This window comes from Podarcis tiliguerta, assembly GCF_965153285.1.
Source record: "Podarcis tiliguerta genome assembly, chromosome: 5".
NCBI lineage: Eukaryota > Metazoa > Chordata > Lepidosauria > Squamata > Lacertidae > Podarcis > Podarcis tiliguerta.
In genome coordinates, this window is record NC_139538.1 from 65,783,726 (window position 1) to 65,795,789 (window position 12,064).

The window sequence follows — 12,064 nt, forward strand, 5'->3', positions numbered from 1 at the left end:
AGGAAAACATGTTCAATGTAATGTGACAATATCTGTGTTGGTGCCCATCTTAACTCTAGCATATGTTTTAATAAACTAGCACCACAACAGCCTCCTAAAATTATTTATGAGTGAACTCCCTTTGGTATAATTTGAAAACTGGGCTTCATAATCTGTGTGCCTGGTCTGTCTCCCATCCAGGTGCTAACTGTTGATGGGCAACTTCAAGGCCCTTGTTTTATATAATAAATAAAACTATTATTATCTAGAAAACATCACTGTCTTCCCCACTATGCAGAGCTGTATTGTGTTTTTATTTAAATTATAGTCATTTCCCCCTAAATTTGCATCAATATCTATAAATCAGCACATGCATATTTTACATCATTCTGCATCCTCTGAGTCTTTTCGACCTCCTCATCCCCCAACCCTGATATGCAGTAACACTCATCCACGTGTTGAATAGATTGTTTTGAAGGGTTACTGAGATTATATATGTGAAACACTTTCAACAGAAGTGCATGCAGTTATCGCAGTTCATCACAGTGTAAGAGGAATGTGTTCTACATTGCAAGAAATATTGTATACAAATTCCTGGCTTTGACAATCATGAATAGCTTTCTAAGCCCTTGCAATTGTTTACAGAAACAGAAAGGCAATCTATGCAGCCATCTCCATTCACCATCAATGGCACGGACAGCCACACAACTGCATCAGCTCCTGCCACATGTGTCCAGCAGTTAACCTATCAGTGGAGGCTGTAGGACTCAGCCCTTATTTGAGTACTTCATTGTTAAGTTGTCTCCTCAAGGTTACAGTGGTAAACTGAAAGAGAGGCCTGGTATATTTTGCCCAGAGATGCTCCTGCAGAGCTGCTTCAATGATCAGGTATGGGGGAGGCACTTCTATTTCCAAGAAACAGCAGGAGATTGGAAGCTTTTATCTAGTGACCCTAAAGAAACTTGTCTGTTGTCAGAGAGTGTGATGAAAACAAAATAGGGAATCTGCTGTTGTGTATGAGGCAGGCAAGGCTGTTAAAGGATAAAGCAGCTGAAACTTGTCTTAAACATAAAAAGGCAAGTCAATCTCCTTGGAATGAAAGCCCACACCTGTTTCCCTGTGGCTATTCTCTCACAATGGAGATCTTTCTTTATATACATTTTGATGACTGCCTCCATGTATGAAAGAAAGGGCTAATAAACCAAGCTGGCTAAGGCTGGGGACTGGGAGACATCCAACCCCAATTTTCAATGAAAATATTAGCCAAATATTCCCTTTCTGGATATATACGAATTATATTTGTTGAAGGCCTGTTGTCCCGCTTCAATAACTTCCCTACCACCACTCAGTAGTGCTGAGGACCAGTTTTACAAATCAGCAGAATCAAGGGGATATCTGGGATATAAGTGAGAAGCTTGAGTGTCTGAATGTACCCTCCTGAAAAAACAACAACAAAGCAGGCCTCTGAACACAGAAAAAGAAAATCTTGGGAGAGCCTAGCTTTCTCCCTGATGCATCCTTTTTATGTGGGCTGGGGAAAATTTTCCTTGCTGTTGTTGTGAAACATTCAAACATGTAACTAACACGCACCCCTCAGTCTGAAGTTCATTACAGAAACAAAGTTCGGCTTTGTTTGGCTCTTGGTGGCCTAAAGTGAGCATTGCTGTTTTCCCCTTTCAGGCTCCAGCTGGCTATTGACTGCACCAGGAATGGTGGTGGGTACCATCAGAGGTATATTTCACTCTTTATCTACCACTTCTCTTTTCCCTGCTGTGTAACACATTTTCAGCTGGTTAAACCTCCCCTGCAGTTCCCATGATGGCTGACTCCATGCTGTTATTTAGCCTTTCCATAAGCATCATAGCACCATGAGGGCCAATTTCCATCATAACTGTGGGAGAAAGAGGAAAGGTTTACAATGGTCTTTTCCCTGCCATCCCCTTTGTGCTGCTCAGCAGACCAGGCAATGGCTAAGACAGGTGAAAAGGGGACTGCATAGTTTTTATCTGAAGCACCCCAACTTCCTCCTTGGCTGATCAGTGGGAAGGTATGTTACGCACCACTATCATTCTAGGTAGTGGAGATTGCACACTTCTGAACAGTATTTTTTTTTAAAGGGATATATTTCATGGATACTGTGCATACTGACCAGAGAATGTGCATATGTGCAAAGGATGTACAAAATGCCGTCAAGATATGCACATTCCCTAAGGTCTGTTGGGAACTGCATAATAGCCAGAGAATGTACAAAATTCAACAAAAATTCACACACATTACTGAAAGACTGTTGGAGATTATGCATAATGGCTGGAAAATATACAAAATTCAGTTGATGCATACACATTCCCCAAAGCCTGTTTGAGGTTATGTGTATTGACTGGGAAATGTGTTCAAATTTCTCTATATTGAAGGACTATTTTCATATTCTCCATGAGGCATGTTGAATATGCACAATGGTCAGTTCTGATGCATATTAAATGTTTAATTTACATTCCCCTTATCATACATTCTCTGTGTGTGGAATGCAGTCAAATTGCAGAATGGCACTCCAGAGGGAGAGTATTCCACAATTGCTCTCTCCCATTTTGTGATATCCTGCAATCTCAATGTCACCTTCTAGTTTCCCTCCAGAAATTGAAGTGGAACCAAATATGATTTCTTAAACTGGGCTGAATGCTTTCCTGTCTCAGATTCAATGCGACTTTCTATATTGTGTTGGAATTAATAATATGATCACCTTTGAAAATTGGAGAAAATTAAACACACGAAAGTCTCTCTCAAGCAGCAAGGCAGCTTTTCCATTACAACGGTCACTAGCAATGATATCGTTACTGTTTCCATAAAATCCACAAAATGCTTCTCAATTTGCACTTGAACTGTAACATTCTATCTGCACCTAGCTGGGTAAGTTCTGTGAGGCAAGATGAGTCCCTTAGACATCCATCTCAGTATGAAAGGAATGTCAAGGTTTCTTCAAAATCAAATCAATTCCTCCCTTTCCTCATGCAAACAACCGAGAAGCTCAGTGTGGCACATTCAAGAAGGAGGAACATGAAATTGATTCCCCCAGCTTAGTTCAAAGAAAAACCTGATCATTTTTCATGTCTTATTGGTATTTCCATAACAAAAAGAAAAAGTCTTGTGTGTGCTAGTTTATTTATTACAGGATGATTGACCACCAACACCACCATTATTCTTACTACAACTCTTACTGTTTACCATAGGAGCCAACTCCTAGGAGCCGTGGGGGCTTCAACCCCCACAATAAAATATTTGAGGGGGGGGGCCACTAGGTGGCGCGTTGGAAGATGGCCGACAATAACATCTCTCTGACCCATACGAGGTATTAAGGGGCTGCTATGGGAAGTATGCAGCCTTCCTAAACCCCCCCAAGGGTATGGGGGGGGCTGCCCTGCCAGCGGTGTTCACAATGCACCCCCTGATCCGAGAGACGGGGGTGTGGAACACTTGGCAAAAGCCCTCGATGGATTCAGATCTTCCCGACGCCGATTCCAATCAGCGCGTGCTGGTTGCTTCAGTCTGGAATTATAATTGGACTAATTGGCAATAACGGATCGGAAGAAAGGCTGAAGCACATATATCAAGTAAGGCTCGAGATAAGGACTGCTGACTAATGCATCTCTGTGATCGGGAGTGACGGATGGATAAGTAAATCTCTTGATGAATTACCACCATGAGAACGTAAGGCTGGAACGAAGGGGGGGGGGTGGAGGAAAAAACCCTCTTAAATTCCTTTGCATGATATGACTACAATAATCCTCCACCCTAGAAAGAAATAAGATCGTCGCGTTTTAAAAAAACATAAACAGAACTTTAAAACTGTGTGGGGGAAATGACTACAATACGAGAAGATTGAAAGGCGAGAAGGAGGAAAATTCTTATGACGCAGTTAAAAAAACATGGCGTCTCGCAAAGACAGGCTGGCAGGAGAACAGACGAGGGGGAGGAGATTCAGGAATTTGAAAAAGAAAGAAGGCTGGAATGCAAGTTTGACCTGACAGAGCCCCTGATAATGTCTGATTTATGGCTAGCCTGAGGAAAAATAATGGACCGACCGAAGACTAACAGAGGTCGCTCCTGAATAATATGAGTTTGGCAGAGCATAAAACCCACACAGAGACGCTAAATCTTCAATCTGTTTGTGAAAACCATCAGAGATCGCAAAGAAAGGAATAAATGATAACAACAAGAAGAGAAAGAAGGTAATAAAGATCTATCCGAATCGAACTGGATGGAACTGTTTAATAAAAGCAGTAAATAAGTGATGTCTGGAGTCATCTGGAATTTTGGACTCGTGCTGAGCTTGATGTATGGGTACCCCCCAAAAAATTTTAAAATTTGGCTGTATAATTTGGAATTAATGTGATTTGAACAATGTGATGTGATTGGCCTGTTAATAAAAATTATTTCAAAAAAAATAATAAAATAAAATATTTGAGGGGGTCGGGCCCCCACAAAGTTGATGGGCATTCCCATTCAAATAGTGCGAGTGCACTGTGTCGTGATCAATTATGGGGGGGGACTTACCTGGGCCCCCACAATATTTTTATTCAAGTAGGCACCCCTGCAATTTACCCCAAGGTAAATTTACCTCAGGGTCCAAGGGCCGGTTGCAACAATTAAAACACAATATTAAAAAGAGACCAATTACAGAAATATAATACAAGCTTAAAACCATTTACCGGCATTTATGCTCATTTTAGGGACAAAAACAGTTTAAAACAACTTAAAATTAGAGAAATAAGGTGGGTCATGAAACTGTGTCAAAAAAGGAAGTGTGTCTTCAGAGTTCACTAAAAGCTGTAGTACAATGAAGTTTCCAGACTCCCTTCTGTGAGAAGATAGTTCTACAGCTTAGGGATCACCACAGAGTTTGCCCTCCAAACAGCACAGGACAGTAGGGAACTTGTGGCACCTCCAGATGTTGTTAGATTCTGATTCCCATAAGTCCCAGCAAGCATGACCAATGGACAGGGATGATAGAAGCTAGAGACCAGTAACAGCTGGAGGGCTACAGGTTCCCCACCCCGGGGGGCAGATAGTTAAGTATGCTAGTTAAGTATGATAACAAATCACAAAGCAACATGAAAGCATTTGAACCATGCCTAGTTGGAATAACTGCGGGCAGCCTATCCTTTTCTGCCTAACTTACATCACAGGGTTAAAACAGAGCAGTCCCACCACACTTCCCAGAATGCCACTTGACCCATCAGACCAAATGTTATTAACAGACTTCCTGATCTGGGCAGTTTCCTGCCCAACTTCTCTGAAATCTCAGCTTCTGGACTCACTGCAGTCTTCAGGCCTTACAAAGAGGGAATAAATGGAGAATAAATGCAATGTTTAATCAAGAAATAATATAATTTACTCTCCATCAAGAGAACACCTATTTGACCAATCAGATAACTGGCAATATTTTTGTATGTCTAGGGAGATGAATTCTTAATCTTCCTGCTGTTATTTTTTTTTCTGCCAGCAAAGGCATTTTCACGCTTTCAGATGTGGCAGCTGGATGGGAATTTAACCAGATCCCTATAGGATTAGATATATTTTCTTGTCTAAGCAGTGAAACCACAGGTAGTAATGAACATGATAAGCATTTCATTGCTACCACCAGGGCTTTCCCTTCTCCTGGGAATTAGCTGTCTTTACCAGTGGATTTACAATCAGTGGAAAGATGGGGCTGGAGAATAACCTACTTATGTTGAATAAAATGGAGATGACCACATCATTATGAGAACAATGAACACGTTTCTGGGAGAAAACAAGCATTTAAACTGAGACCAATTACAGAAATATAATACAAGCTTAAAACCATTTACCGGCATTTATGCTCATTTTCGGGACAAAAGCTTTACTCACATTCAAAAAACGATACTATTGAGAGTTAAATGTTACTAAAGTTCACTGATGGTTGTATTACTTCTGAGGCAACATCTGAATACTAAAGTTGCTGAGAATCCCAAGCAAGATGGTGCTGTTGTGCTCAGGTCTTGCTTCCTAGCTTCCTACAGGCATCTATCTGGTTAGTCATGTAAGAACAGAATGCTGAATTTGTTAGGCCCTTGTCTGATCCAACAGGACTCTACTTATGTTCAACCAATGAAATAAATCAGAATGAATCCACACATCCAATTAGCTTCAGCAATGGGTCCAGAGTCAACATACAGTCAACGTAGCCTGGTCTGTCAACGGAGGTAACTAGAAGCAAGAGGACTTCACCACTCATGAAGTGGAGAAATGTGACAAAATGGTTTCCTGAGGTGACCCAATCATGATGGTAGGGCCTATCTTAAAAGAATGTCTCTAGCCAGAGACATGCACAGTGGTTATTTGAAACCATGTCTTAATCCTCTTCTTTATGCTACATAAAACTACCCTTACAGTCACATGTTAAGTTCTGAAGCTCTGGGTAGAACATCCTGGTTACCTGGAACACTGTCCCATTGGGGTAACACGTATGAAGAGATGTTTCTGAAGTTTCAAGCTTTAAGCCCCAAATGTCTACTAAAAAACATATTTGGTTTTGACACAAGGAAAGCAGCAGAGACAGGATGGAGAAGTGGGGAGTGAAGAACTGAGAAAGTACTGCAGAATATGAATAGGCACTGTCAAGCCATACCACCCAGAACAGTTATTCCTTATCCTTGCTTGCTAATTTGTTATTCTATTTTCCCCCCTTTAATATCACTCTTTTTTTTTTACTACGTAGGTCTCAAAGCAGCTTACAAGAATAAAATAGACAATAGCTAAAGTTTGACTGCACTCTGGGATAGATGAAGTTGGTAGTATTGGGAACAGAGAAAGGAAAACATGAGGACATGCAAAGAAATGGACATGATGGCTAGGATATTTGGGCAATATTAGAACTAGGGCTCATCCAAACATCCCTCCTGTGGAAAGTTTGGTGTTTTCCAAACTTGTGTGTGTGTGTGTGTGTGTGAAACCCATCCTAAAGATGGAGAACCAGAAGGATGTCCTTGAATATGCTGCTAGGATATCATGTAATATTGTTTCCTGGGACGTAGTATGGTTGTCCCCTGAGCCCTTAAATATGATCTATAATAGTTCATAGGGAAGAACGGGGGGAGGGGGATCATAAAAAGAGATCAGAAGAAAGGAAGGATAATTCTAAAAGGAATGAAGGCTGCTACATTTAGGGTGGTAGTTAACTAAGTTTTATTCAGAGTAGACCTATTGGAATGAATGGCCCTAACTTGGTAATGGTCAATGATCTGAGTGGGTCTACACTGAGGACAACTTAGTTTAATACCATCCGTTGCATATCTGCAGGGTGGGGCAGGGTGGAGGCAGGAGAAAGAGTGGGGGCGGGGAATAAGACACTGGTGTAGCAGCTAGAAAACTCTAGAGAAGCAATCCAATTAGGATAGCAGCAATGATTAACAGTCAGAATATATGTTGGAGCTTTTGATAATTAGGTCAAAAGGAAAATCAAGAATTAAGAGTGAGTGCAATGAATGCAATTATAAAATTACAAAGGGGGTATGAAAAGACAACTTGTACAGTGAAAGAGATAACCGCTTGTGCTGAGCTTGTATTATTTGGCTGTTATTGTTTGTTTTTCTCTTTGTACGTATTGTCTGTTTCTGTTGTTCAATAAATTTTTGTTGTTCAGTGTTTTATTTTTATTTTTGTTCTGTTGTCCAATAATTTTTTAAAAAGAGAATATATTGCAGGAATGAATACATGAGTACTGAAGGGTGAGTGAGTGAGAGAGGCAGATGAAGTGAAGTTTCCTTGCCCGCTTTACTCATTTGGTTCACAAAGCAGGACTTAAGGGCAATAGCTGAAGGGGGAGTCAAAGGCACCATGGTCTTTTAAGGCTCCTCTTAATAGGGTTTTCTCTCCAGGGAGCCAATAGCTGGACTCTTCTACCTCACCAGAACCTTTCATTACACCAGAATTGTGCAGTCTTCCTCTCCTGACTGAAACTCATGCATGCAACCATACAGAAGCGAGCAGTCATCGCTTCAGCAAGAAATTTCAATTAACTTGTGACATGTGTGCAGGATGACCTCCATGTCTGAAAGAAACCATCAACAATCCCCATTTCTTCCTCCTGCCCCTCTGAGTTTCAGAAATTTCTTGCATATTCTAACTAATATATGACCTGAGTTCAGCCTGGAGGTTAGTTTCTCGAAACAACACCATGCCAATAATATTTTTCATTATTAATGTGTCTTTCTCATATTGATTCCTGCTTGAGGGAGAGCAGCAGGACATCGGCATGGAATCAGGCCAGCTCCCAGGAAGTTAAATGATTCTGTCAAATCTTGGCTATAATAGAGTTGATTAGGAAGGACAATGGCATGTTGAGAAGTTGCACTTGTTAGCTCAACTCTTGCCTGCTTCTTGGGGGCACACTCTTCAGACTTAAGAAATGGGTGAGGGGAAAGAGTTTGCTGCAGGGCATTTGTGACTGGCGATGCTTACAAATTATGGAGAGGGCAAGAGGGTTTCTAAGACAGAAAGATTAGGGAGGAGTAGATATGGAAGAGACAGTGAATAGCTTATGCTCAAGACTCAAAATTTCTGACAGGGCAAATGGTTCACATTGTCCTTCGAGTCCCTCTTCAGCTACTGTCCATTCCCTTTCCTTGAGGAGTGCAGAGGTTTTTCACAGAGATAACAAATGATGAACATGACATTTATATGAAAAGAAAATGATGCCAGGGAAACTGCTACAAAGCCACTTAAAGCTTTAGCAATACGGAGAGGGGGTAACGATAAATGTAAACACATACATGTCTAGAAAATACTGAGGAAAAATAAACACTGTACCAGTATTAGATTGTTGTTGTTGTTTAGTCGTTTAGTCGTGTCCGACTCTTCGTGACCCCATGGACCAGAGCACGCCAGGCACTCCTGTCTTCCACTGCCTCCCACAGTTTGGTCAAACTCATGCTGGTAGCTTCGAGAACACTGTCCAACCATCTCGTCCTCTGTCGTCCCCTTCTCCTTGTGCCCTCCATCTTTCCCAACATCAGGGTCTTTTCCAGGGAGTCTTCTCTTCTCATGAGGTGGCCAAAGTATTGGAGCCTCAGCTTCACAATCTGTCCTTCCAGTGAGTACTCAGGGCTGATTTCCTCAAGAATGGATAAGGTTTGATCTTCTTGCAGTCCATTGGACTCTCAAGAGTCTCCTCCAGCACCATAATTCAAAAGCATCAATTCTTTGGTGATCAACCTTCTTTATGGTCCAGCTCTCACTTCCATACATCACTACTGGGAAACCCATAGTAGTGGTTTAACTATACAGACTCTGTTATATACCATGAGCTAAACCAACAGTCAACAGTCCAGGAAACAAAACCAATGGTCCAGGAAACAAACATTGCTGATTAATTGTTTGACTGCCATAAAGGCCTTTTAAAGCCTATAAAATATGAAGGTTGTTTTGGAGGATTAGCAAATAACAACAGTTCCAGTTATCATACGTTGGCGTCACATCTTTTTGTGATCTTTGGCAATAAGTTAATGTATAAATGTATTTGGAAATGTGCTGTCACTTGGAATTTTTCATTGCATTCATATTTTGATCTTAAGAAATAGGAGACTTGTTAACAGGAACCAGTAAATAAGAACAGACTGCATTTCTAAGGATACTTCCTTAGAGGAGCAGTGGTACCTCGGGTTAAGAACTTAATTCGTTCTGGAGTCCCTTCTTAACCTGAAACTGTTCTTAACCTGAGGCACCACTTTAGCTAATGGGGTCTCCTGCTGCTGCTGTGCCGCTGTCATGCGATTTCTGTTCTTATCCTGAAGTAAAGTTCTTAACCCAAGGTTAGAGGAGTCTGTAACCTGAAGCGTCTGTAACCTGAGGTACCACTGTAAATGGATTTGGTTAGAACTGGGCTCTTATAGTGCAATCTGATACATGTCCAATCAGAAGTAAGCTCTACGGAGTTCAGTTGAACATACTCTCAAGCAAGCATGTATAGGATTGTAGCCTTAAAATTGTTATTATTTGTTGGGGTTTGTGTTTATCCTCAATCTATAAATCTTTATCTCTATGTGTGCAATGTGGAAGCTTTAGGAAAGCAGTTAAGCTCACCAACAAGAAACAGTTGTTGTTTTCAGCCGAGTTGTTTTACTTAGCACAAGCAAGAAAAATACTATATTTATACACCATATACTGGTTACACAAAGGCTTTTCTCTCTCTGGTCCCAGAGGGGGTTTCTGTACTCCAAGACCTTGCTGAACAAAGGCCACACACAACATCTAAGTCAATTTGCACAAAGTTGTGCAGCAGCTTAGAGTTCTCTGTGTTCTGTCACTTCTCCAAGTCTTCTTTTCAGTCGAGCTCCCCTCAAAGTGTTCTGATAACTCCACAGTCCAGCAGCAATCCACTCCTTCCTGATCACAACTCATGGCCCATGTAATCTGAGCCCTTTTATAACACAAAGTTGCATGCTTAGTAATCTGCCCAGTAACCTGATGAGGACGTCACCAGACAGATGAATCTCACGGAAGAGGCAACTCTTTCCTCACAAATGGAATTAACCCATTAACTGTGTTCCTTAACTTTTTGAGAATGTGGAATCTTGTCTGCTATACAGAACATTTAGAATTTATTGAAAAAGACAACTAGGTCAGCTGTGAATAAAATTTTATGCATTAATGTTTGACATGTTGGTCTGGTTTAGTAATCAATCTAGTCAACTAACATTGGAGGAATCAGCAATATTGTACTTTGGTGAAACGGCAGAACCACCATTTAATGTGTACACATTAGGCAACTCATGTTTATTGCATGCCACCATTTCTTGATCAAAATAAAAATAAAACAGAAGCTGGCTAGCCCCTCACATGTATATTCCCTTTTCCACGCACTTTCATCAATTGCCTTGCTTCAGACACAATGAACAGGATCCTAAATGATGGTATGGTATAAAATGCAAATTTGGACATTCAAGCTCTTCTTCCTGTTGCGTTAATAATAATAATACAAGTTGGTTGAAAACAAATGTAAACTACTTGCCAATAACATTCAAGATTAATTAAGTAACAGCTACTTAGTGCACCATATGTAAAAAGGATATTGGGTTAAAAAAAGATTTTAAAAAGTGTGCTGGATTTGTTTACATGTTGAATTATTGTAATGGAGGAGAAGGCTGCTGGCTCTAAAATGAATAGTTCAAAGCTTTGCATAATGTAGACTGATTTGCTCTTCAGTTTGATTCCCCCCCTCCCAGTACTAAGCTCTAAAAATAACATTTGTCTCTAGGAGCCCTCCTGCATTTTCTACACATTATGTATGTGTTAACTGAAGTGAATGAATGTGGGGAGGAAAGCCCCTATTGATAGGAAGATGAAGGGAGACACAGCCCCTTCATAAACTTTTCTAGAGCAGCCGCTATCACCCCCTCATTAATGTCATGAATCATGGCTAAAATGGCTGCTACAATTAATGAGTCTCCCTCTGTCACAAGCCTGTGCCTAATTTGCCTTTCAGACAGATGTCAGCCAATGATACCTTCAGAAAAATAAAGACCTTGTTCGTAATCTGATGCTAAACCAATAAAAGATGATATTCCTGCAATGACATCTTTCTCCAGGATAATGTCAAGAAGATAGTGATACAGAAAGCTGCAGTTAGGAGGGGGAGAACCCAAAATCATCCTCCTAGATAGAATGCTAAGTGACTTGCTATTTTTGAAAATGCAGCTATGATAATGCTGTTTTGCCATGCATCACTCTAATTCACTACTCAGATATTGACTGTCAGAAACTCCCAGCTCAAAGACTTACCCCTTCAGTGAAATCCTCGCTTCTCTGAAGACCAAAAAAGACTCTGAAAATATGGAGAATCATACTGTCTTTCTAGCTATTCCTGTGGGGAAGAAATATATGTCAACTATGACCAATAGGATAAAATAGAGTAAGGCTCTACACACCACATACATTTTGAGCACATTACTTCCCTCCCCCCAAGAATCCTGGGAACTGTAGTTTACCCATCACAGAGCGCCAATTCCCAGCACATTTAAAAAATGGCAGTTCTCATGATTCCTTGGGGGCAGCAATGTGCTTTAAAAGTGAT